Raw genomic sequence first — 9,890 nt, 5'->3', positions numbered from 1 at the left:
AACGAAAAAAATGGGGGAGGGGGATGGATGTGCATCAAATCTTTATTGTCCTGAAAAACTACCAGATATTGATCAAATATTCAAAAGTGGTATATGGAAACATTTGCCTATAAATGACAAAAAAAATCAGATAGACACACACGAAGGAATCTAACTATGGCATCCAGGCCAAAAGGAGGCTGGAAAAACTGACTCTCCTCTGATAGCCAAGTGCTGGGTGCAATACCACATGAATAATACCCATACATTTGAAAGTGATATGAAGAAAATTGAATTTGGCCAATGCCAGGTAAGTATCCCAAAAGAGGACAATATAACTATGCAAACTATACTATGTTATATATAGGGTTTAAACAATTATTGCACAAGCCCAGAGCCAATTACTAAAAAGACATGATGAATATTAATATATGATTGATAAATTCAGAGATATGAGATGAAACATATACAATACAGCCCAAAGCGTGTCATCATTAGTCAATTGCAATAAATATAAATGAGAAATTGATCAGAAATATAATCAAGGATTTCATCAAGCTATAATACCAACCTATTGAGCACACCACATCCCCCTCCACCTACTCCTACGCGTGTTTCGCTTCCACTTCGTCAGGGAGTGGATGTTTTAAATAGGTGTATCACAGCTGATCAGACTCACAGTCAGGGACGTCATATTACCAGGCACCGCAGCATCACATGCACGCAGTCCTCCGTCACCACCGCCGTCGGACGCTCATCAAAGTGCGACACATGTCAGAATTCAATGAGGCAACGTCACAGCAGTGATATGTGTCTGATATGTCAGCGGTGTGCGTGCTGCATGTGTCTGATATGTCAGCGGTGTGTATGCTGCATGTGTCTGATATGTCAGCGGTGTGTGTGTGCTGCATGTGTCTGATATGTCAGCGGTGTGTGTGCTGCATGTGTCTGATATGTCAGCAGTGTTAGTGCTGCATGTGTCTGATATGTCAGCGGTGTGTGTGCTGCATGCGTCTGATATTTCAGCGGTGTGTGTGTGCTGCATGTGTCTGATATGTCAGCGGTGTGTGTGCGCTGCATGTGTCTGATATGTCAGCGGTGTGTGTGCTGCATGTGTCTGATATGTCAGCGGTGTGTGTGCTGCATGTGTCTGATATGTCAGCAGTGTGTGTGCTGCATGTGTCTGATATGTCAGCGGTGTGTGTGCTGCATGTGTCTGATATGTCAGCGGTGTGTGTGTGCTTCATGTGTCTGATATGTCAGCGGTGTGTGTGCTGCATGTGTCTGATATGTCAGCGGTGTGTGTGCTGCATGTGTCTGATATGTCAGCAGTGTGTGTGCTGCATGTGTCTGATATGTCAGCGGTGTGTGTGTGCTTCATGTGTCTGATATGTCAGCGGTGTGTGTGCTGCATGTGTCTGATATGTCAACGGCGTGTGCGCTGCATGTGTCTGATATGTCACCGGTGTGTGTGCTGCATGTGTCTGATATGTCAGCGGCGTGTGTGCTGCATGTGTCTGATATGTCAGCGGCGTGTGTGCTGCATGTGTCTGATATGTCAGCGGTGTGTGTGCTGCATGTGTCTGATATATCACCGGTGTGTGTGCTGCATGTGTCTGATATGTCAGCGGCGTGTGTGCTGCATGTGTCTGATATGTCAGCGGCGTGTGTGCTGCATGTGTCTGATATGTCAGCGGCGTGTGTGCTGCATGTGTCTGATATGTCAGCGGCGTGTGTGCTGCACGTGTCTGATATGTCAGCGGTGTGCGTGCTGCAAGTGTCTGATATGTCAGCGGCGTGTGTGCTGCATGTGTCTGATATGTCAGCGGTGTGTGTGCTGCATGTGTCTGATATGTCAGCGGTGTGTGTGCTGCATGTGTCTGATATGTCAGCGGTGTGTGTGCTGCATGTGTCTGATATATCACCGGTGTGTGTGCTGCATGTGTCTGATATGTCAGCGGCGTGTGTGCTGCATGTGTCTGATATGTCAGCGGCGTGTGTGCTGCATGTGTCTGATATGTCAGCGGCGTGTGTGCTGCATGTGTCTGATATGTCAGCGGCGTGTGTGCTGCACGTGTCTGATATGTCAGCGGTGTGCGTGCTGCAAGTGTCTGATATGTCAGCGGCGTGTGTGCTGCATGTGTCTGATATGTCAGCGGTGTGTGTGCTGCAAGTGTCTGATATGTCAGCGGTGTGTGTGCTGCATGTGTCTGATATGTCAGCGGTGTGTGTGCTGCAAGTGTCTGATATGTCAGCGGTATGTGTGCTGCATGTGTCTGATATGTCAGCGGTGTGTGTGCTGCACGTGTCTGATATGTCAGCGGTGTGTGTGCTGCAAGTGTCTGATATGTCAGCGGTGTGTGTGCTGCATGTGTCTGATATGTCAGCGGTGTGTGTGCTGCAAGTGTCTGATATGTCAGCGGTGTGTGTGCTGCATGTGTCTGATATGTCAGCGGTGTGTGTGCTGCAAGTGTCTGATATGTCAGCGGTGTGTGTGCTGCACGTGTCTGATATGTCAGCGGTGTGTGTGCTGCAAGTGTCTGATATGTCACAGGTGTGTGTGCTGCATGTGTCTGATATGTCAGCGGTGTGTGTGCTGCAAGTGTCTGATATGTCACAGGTGTGTGTGCTGCATGTGTCTGATATACGATACTGTAATTTCCCTTGGGATCAATAAAGTGTATCGTAGCAGAACATAGACATGAATTACAACATAACAGTAGAATTTTGCAGGTATAATCTCATACATTCCTGTTCATGACCGGTCAGTACAATGTACAATTAGAATGCCAATAATACACCAGTCACTTGGAGAATTTCACACTTAGGTAGTTGTTGTACATCCCCATAGAAGGCAGCACAAACGATTTCCTGCATCTTCCCTTCTTACACCTTCGTAGGGTTAGTTACTGAAGGTGCTCCTCGGCCTCATGAACAGCTCATAGAATGGGTGTGCGTTATTGCTCAAACACTTCTTCCGAATTCTTTTCTCCACTACCTCTTCAAAAGTGGCAAGATGGCGGCCAACAGCGGAGCTTGCCTTCTTGATAAGCTTATTTAGTTTATTAGCATCTGACACCCACACACTACTTCCCCAGCATATGAATGCCAAAAAGATGGCACTTGCCACTACAGACTGGTAGAACATGTCTAATGTTCTAACATTTTGCTGCACACATTGAACGACCTTAGTTTCCATAGGAAGTACAGTTTGCTCTTCCCCTTCTTGTAAATCTTCTCCGTATAGCACCTCCAATCCAGTTTGCTGTCCAAGTGGCCCCAAATATTTGTAACTCTCAACCTGCTCCACTTCCTGACCAGCAATAGTGACAGGTGAACAGTCCATCATTCTCCTGCTATAGTTAATCACCAGCTGGTGTGTGTGCTGCATGTGTCTGATATGTCAGCGGCGTGTGTGCTGCATGTGTCTGATATGTCAGCTGTGTGTGTGCTATGATATGTCAGCTGTGTGTGCTGCATGTGTCCAATTTTTAAGCGGTGTGTGTGCTGGCTATGTCTGATATGTCAGCGGTGTGTGTGCTGTATGTGTCCAATATTTAAGCGGTGTGTGTACTATGATATGTCAGCGGTGTGTGTGCTGCGTGTGTCTGATATGTGCGCTGTGTGTGTGCTGCATGTGTCCAATATTTAAGCGGTGTGTATGCTGGCTATGTCTGATATGTCAGCGGTGTGTGTGCTGTATGTGTCCAATATTTAAGCGATGTGTGTGCTATGATATGTCAGCGGTGTGTGTGCTGCGTGTGTCTGATATGTGCGCTGCGTGTGTGCTGCATGTGTCCAATATTTAAGCGGTGTGTGTGCTGCATGTGTCTGATATGTGCGCTGTGTGTGTGCTGCATGTGTCTGATATGTCAGCGGTGTGTGTGCTGCATGTGTCTGATATGTGCGCTGTGTGTGTGCTGCATGTGTCTGATATGTCAGCGGTGTGTGTGTTGCATGTGTCTGATATGTCAGCAGTGTGTGCTGCGTGTGTCCAATATTTAAGCAGTGTGTATGCTGCATGTGTCTGATATGTGCGCTGTGTGTGTGCTGCATGTGTCCAATATTTAAGCGGTGTGTGTGCTGCATATGTCTGATATGTCAGTGGTGTGTGCTACATGTGTCTAATGTGTGAGCGGTGTGCGTGTGTGAGAAGCATGGGTTTGATATTAATGGTGTCTGCGCTGCATATGTCTGATATGTGAGCGGTGCCTGTGCTTCATGTGTCTTATATATGAGTGATGTGCAAACCACTACATAGAATAGCACCTGAACAGGAGCAGCTAGGAAATAATTAGCAATTCCAAAAGGGAGCATATATGAGAATTTAATTATTTAACCACCGCATGAGTATGACACTAAGAAGCTTAAAGGGGTATGCCTATTCCATCTTCAAGATCCTATCCCAATATGTAGAAGGTGTAATAATAATAATAATATCAAATACATCTAATTAGAAATGTAGTATAATTCTTCTAATTAGCTATATCACTTACCCCATGTGCAGGGCATTGCAGTAGCTAGGTATCCATGGTTATGATGACCACTAACAGCTAACTGTCACTCACTATATGAGTGGTCGTAATCATGAATACCTGCAATGCCCTGCACATGGGGTAAGAGACATAGCAAATCAAAAGAACTATACTACATTTCTAATTGGAGTTATTTGCTAATATTATTAATACACCTATTACATATTGGGATAGGATCATGGAGATTGGAATACCCCTTTTAGTTTTATTGTTGCCCCTTAAAGTAGAAAAAGATGACATTGCGAACTTCAGACTAAAAAATGTTGTGCAATGAAACTTCCTCTAGTGGTGGATACCAAAAGTCTTAAATCAATCATTTATATCTATATGAGTGATCAATACAAAATATCACTATAAAACGACATTGATAGATGAATCAGAACAGCATGATAGTCTTATTTAGACAACTGTACTGTCTAACCTTGACCACCTTTTTTTCTTTTTTTTTTTAAATGCACGGTGTATTGTCCATCCCTTTTGTCACATACTGGCTATGGCAAGGGTGAAGTAAAAAAACTCCAATGTGAAACACTCATTACACTTCTTCTTCATCCAGTCGTCAGAAAAATAGGACAAAATAAAAACAAACAGGACATCAAACTGCTGGGATTTAAACTGACTTATTGAGTAATTTCTTGCAGGCCATGGGACCTGCCACTAGCCCTCTTAGCATTCAAGTTGCACATTATCCATATTTTGTTGGGTACTCCCCCACACAGTCCCTCTGTTTCTATTGCTTAAAGAGGATATCCAATATAGAAGAAATGTAAGATATGGATGTGTTCAAATATAAAACAAACACTGACATATTCGTTTTCTTGTGACAAATCAAATCCAGAGCAGGCCAACCCAAAGGTCTGCACCAGCTCTGGAAGTGATATCTGCTCAGTTCGGAGGCCACAGGATTGCTGCAGCCAATCAAAATCATAGGTGCACTGGAAGAAAAACAACATTGGCTACACCTGGCGCTGTAGCCAGTCACAGGCTGCAGTGGTTCTGTGACTTCCAAAAGGAGTAGGCATCACTTCCAAAGCTTCCTATGCTGGATCCAATGGTGGTGCTGGAAAGTGAGTACGCCACAGTTTTTTATTTTAAGTGCATCCATATTATACATATTTATGTTCATAAAGGCATAAGAGCAGATCATGACTCAGTCGATCAATATGTGGGTTGCTCAATGGACATACCAGCCCGACACAGGGATTTAAACATGCAAAGAGCCTTTTAAAAAAAAATTAAAAAAAATAGATGTCTGGCAGCTATCAGGAGAAAGATTATCTGTTCATCACTAGGTGGTATAAATATTTGCCCCATTGCAGAAGTCTCGGCAAAACGCGCGTTGGGCGTCTAAGGTAACATCTACCTGTTATCTTTTGTACTCACTATGATAATCTTGCACCTCTATGTATTTTCTGTTATCTCAAATCATATTTAGGACTGTTGATCTGTATTTATATGCATTACTGTTATTCTAAGGTTCTACTAATTTTGGCCTTATACATGTTTATTTTTATTGATATAAATGAACCGTAGTACTAGGCCAAAATTTTGCCATTCAGATCCGTTAGAAATACAAAGGGTGACGCATTGCTGTTGTTAGCTACAGCAGGTTAAATAAGTATTGAACTTGTCACCAGTTTTCTAAGCAAATACATTTCTAAAGGTGCTATTGACATGAAATTCTCTCCAGATGTCAGTAGCAACCCATCCAATCCACACAGGAAAAGAAGTCAAACAATAGATATCCACAACTTATCGTAAGTAAGGTGTAATATTGAGAGATGCAAAAAGCCATGAAAAGTCATGACACCAGCTTAAATCTATCAGTATCTAGAACGCTATCCTGCCACTTATTATTTGTATATATATTATAAAAAGGGGTTTCTTTTCCAAGATGCCACACAGGAAACATCTCATGATGGGTAAAACCAGTGAGTTGACTCAAGACCTTTGCAACCTTAGTGTTGCAAAACATACTGATGGCACGGATTACAGAAGAATTTCTAAACAACTGAAGGTTCCAGTGAGCACTGTTGAGGCCATAATCTGGAAGTGGAAAGAACATCATTTCACCATAAATCAGCTATGTCCAGGTGCAAGGGCCAAGGACCACCCGTGGAGAGCTTCAAAAAGACCTAGATTCAGCAGGTACAATTGTTTCAAAGAAAATAAGTAATGCACTCAACCTTCATGGCCTGTATGCACGCTCATCACGCAAGACTCCAGTGCTGAACAAAAAGCATATTCAAGAACGTTTAAAATTCACTCAACAACAGTTAAATAATCTTGTGAAATACTGGGACATATAGTCGGATCAGATGATACCAAAATTGAACTTTTTGGATGCCAAAAATACACACCATGTTTAGATACCAAAAGGCACTGCATACCACCCCAAAAACACCATAGCAACAGTGAAGTTTGAAGGTGGAAACATCATGGTGTGGGGCTGTGTTTCAGCATACGACACTGGCAAACTTAACATAATTGAAGGAAATATCAATGGACAAATGTACCAAGACATTTTTGATAAAAATCTGCTGCCTTCTACCAGGATGAAGATGAAACGAGGGTGGACATTTTAGCCAGAAAATGATCACAAACACAAGGAAACTCTTAATTGGTTTCAGAGAAAGAAAATAAAGCTGCTAGAATGGCCCAGCCAATCACTTAACCTGAATCTAATAGAAAATTTATGGAATGAACTAAAGCTCAGAGTTCATAGAAGGAGCCCAGGGAATCTTCAGGATTTGAAAAGTGTTTGTGAGGAAGAATGGGCCAAAATCACATCTGAGCAATGTATGCAACTAGTTTCTCCATACAGGAGGCATCTTGAAGCTGTCATCACCAACAAAGGCTTTTGTTACAAGTGTTAAATAAATTTCAGTAAGCATGTTCAATGCGCTTTCCCTGTATAATTTCTTATTAGAATATCTATGGACGTCTATGTTTTGATTTATTTGCCTGTGTGGATTGGATGGGTTGTTATCGACATCTGGTGAGAATTTCATGTCAATAGCACCTTTAGAAATCTATTTACTTACAAAATTGGTGACATGTTCAATACTTATTTCACACGCTGTATATATTATTGCATTACTTTTTTAATTTATCTTCTTTGGATCCTTCCATGAGGTTTTCACCTATTACCCCTTTTTTTGTAGGCTTTGTTTACTTGCTGCTTTTTGTCCTTTCTCCTCACACTGGTCCTCTTGGCTAGCTGCTTTTCTTTTGTAGGTTTTTGTGGTACATTTGTTAAAGTTGTCAGGAGAATGTGGCCTCCTATCTCATTTGGTGGACTTGCCCCATGACCAGTAAATTGAGGAGCCGTTTTTGAAGCTGTATCACAGGTGCTTTTTGTTTCCGAGCAGGTGAAAAAGTGAAGAAAATTCTCGCTACAGTATTTCCACTTTCCTCGCTGTAGGTGCCATTACATGATGGTGTTCAATAAGATTATCCGCTGGAGTAAATGAAGATAAAGCGACACTCACCACTAACAAATCAATTTCTCTTTATTGCATGTTCTTGAGATGTAAACAAGAGACAAATGGATATAGCTGTTTTGAACACTTCTTCTAGGCAAATAAAAAAGTATAATATATGATACAGCTGTAGCCATGTCTGTTTTACATATTGAAAAATCCAGAGAAAAACATGGAGTATTAATGACTCAGATAAAAAAAATATAGCAAATATTAAAATTACAAATAATACACTGTGCAAAAAAAGACAAGAGACAGACAAGATTGTGCATAACCTGGAATTTCCATGATTTACATCTCAAAAAGTCCCACATGAGCACATGCTGAGCAATGTACACTCAAAATGCATAGTAAAGCAGAGACTATACATAATCACTCATGTGACCTTATACATGCCCATGCCTATATTCCAAAATGAAACTGTGCATCACTGTGCAATATTATCTAGTAACAAAACTCAAGACATACCAAAGTAGATGGAAGACCTTGAATGGGAATGGCCAGCACTGGAAAAATTCCCCTGAAAGACCCCTACATGCATTTTCTTATGAGTATTTGCCAGTTCATCATGGGGGATATACACATCAGCTCTTCCAGGACCTTTAAATCTCCATGGTGACGTGTCATGTGATGTATGGGTAGCCAATATTAGGGCACTGGGTGATAAACAAACCCTAATGAGCGTCTAGCCAGGACCTGTGACGCAAGTCACGTGGTCTCATTAAAGTTATGACGTGGATCACCTGGTCTTTTTGGAGCCTCCCCTGCCCGATCGGGAGTGCATCCGTCGATACACACTAATCCCCGCGACCCAGCAATCCACCGGCGGCATCACTGCCAATTCGTGTGCACGGGAGCAGGAACGCGTCACCATGGCACCCGCGCACGGCAGAACTAGACGCCCTGAAGAGCGCGGATCACAGAGACAGGGCATGGATTTATATAGTGTGACCAAGTTGTCAAGCACTTTTCCAAGTGATGGTAAAATCGCTTGATAACCCACATGCGGAAATGCATTCAAAAAACGCTTGATAAACGCTTCTACCTGGCATTAAAACCGCATGTAAAATCCGCATGCATTTTCCTGCCAGGGAGATGCAGAAAAAATCTGCAGCATTTCTGCATCGTGGGCACTTAGCCTAAAGATGTACAGTGGCTCCGGTTTCAAAACCGCACCAGGGGAATAGATCACAGTCAGATAAGAAAATAATAAATAAGGATTGACCAATAGTTACTCATGGCTGACCTCATTGCCTCCCACTCGTGGTTGTATGTCGAAATGAATCTGACCATCTGGTCAGATCCATTCCTCTTATTCCTTAGAGTAACTGTCCACAGTGGCTGCTTTTAGCCCTGTTGAATCCTGCCCTAATGCTCCTCCTACCGTACCCTCCACGGAGGAATGATTTTGCACCCAGGGGTCACAGGTCCTGGGCTTGTGTTTATCGCCCGATGCCCCAGCAGTTTCCTTTTGGAATATAGGCATGGGCATGTATGAAGTCACATGATTGATTATGTATAGTTTCTGCTTTACTATGTATTTTGGGTGTACATTGCTCATTATGTGCTCATGTGGGACTTTTTCAGATGTAAATCATGGAAACTCCAGGCTATGCACAATTTTGTCTGTCTCTTGTCTTTTATGCACAGTGTGTTATTTGTAATTTTAAGATTTGCTAATAAAAATTTGTTTTATCCGAATAATTAATACTCCATGTTTTTCTCTGGATTTTTCAATCAATCATCATATATGGAGTTTGACGAGGGGTACTCATTTGGCATTTTCCCTTTGAGAGCCTCAATCTGTACAAGTGATTCTCACTAAATTAGAATATCATCAAAAAGTTAATTTATTTCAGTTCTTCAATACAAAAAGTGAAACTCATTATATAGA

Source organism: Phyllobates terribilis, unplaced genomic scaffold, assembly GCF_046119375.1.
Source record: "Phyllobates terribilis strain yellow unplaced genomic scaffold, ASM4611937v1 Scaffold_4__5_contigs__length_816908805, whole genome shotgun sequence".
Classification (NCBI taxonomy): domain Eukaryota; kingdom Metazoa; phylum Chordata; class Amphibia; order Anura; family Dendrobatidae; genus Phyllobates; species Phyllobates terribilis.
The sequence above is the reverse complement of the archived record's forward strand: the minus strand, read 5'-3'. Positions refer to the sequence as shown.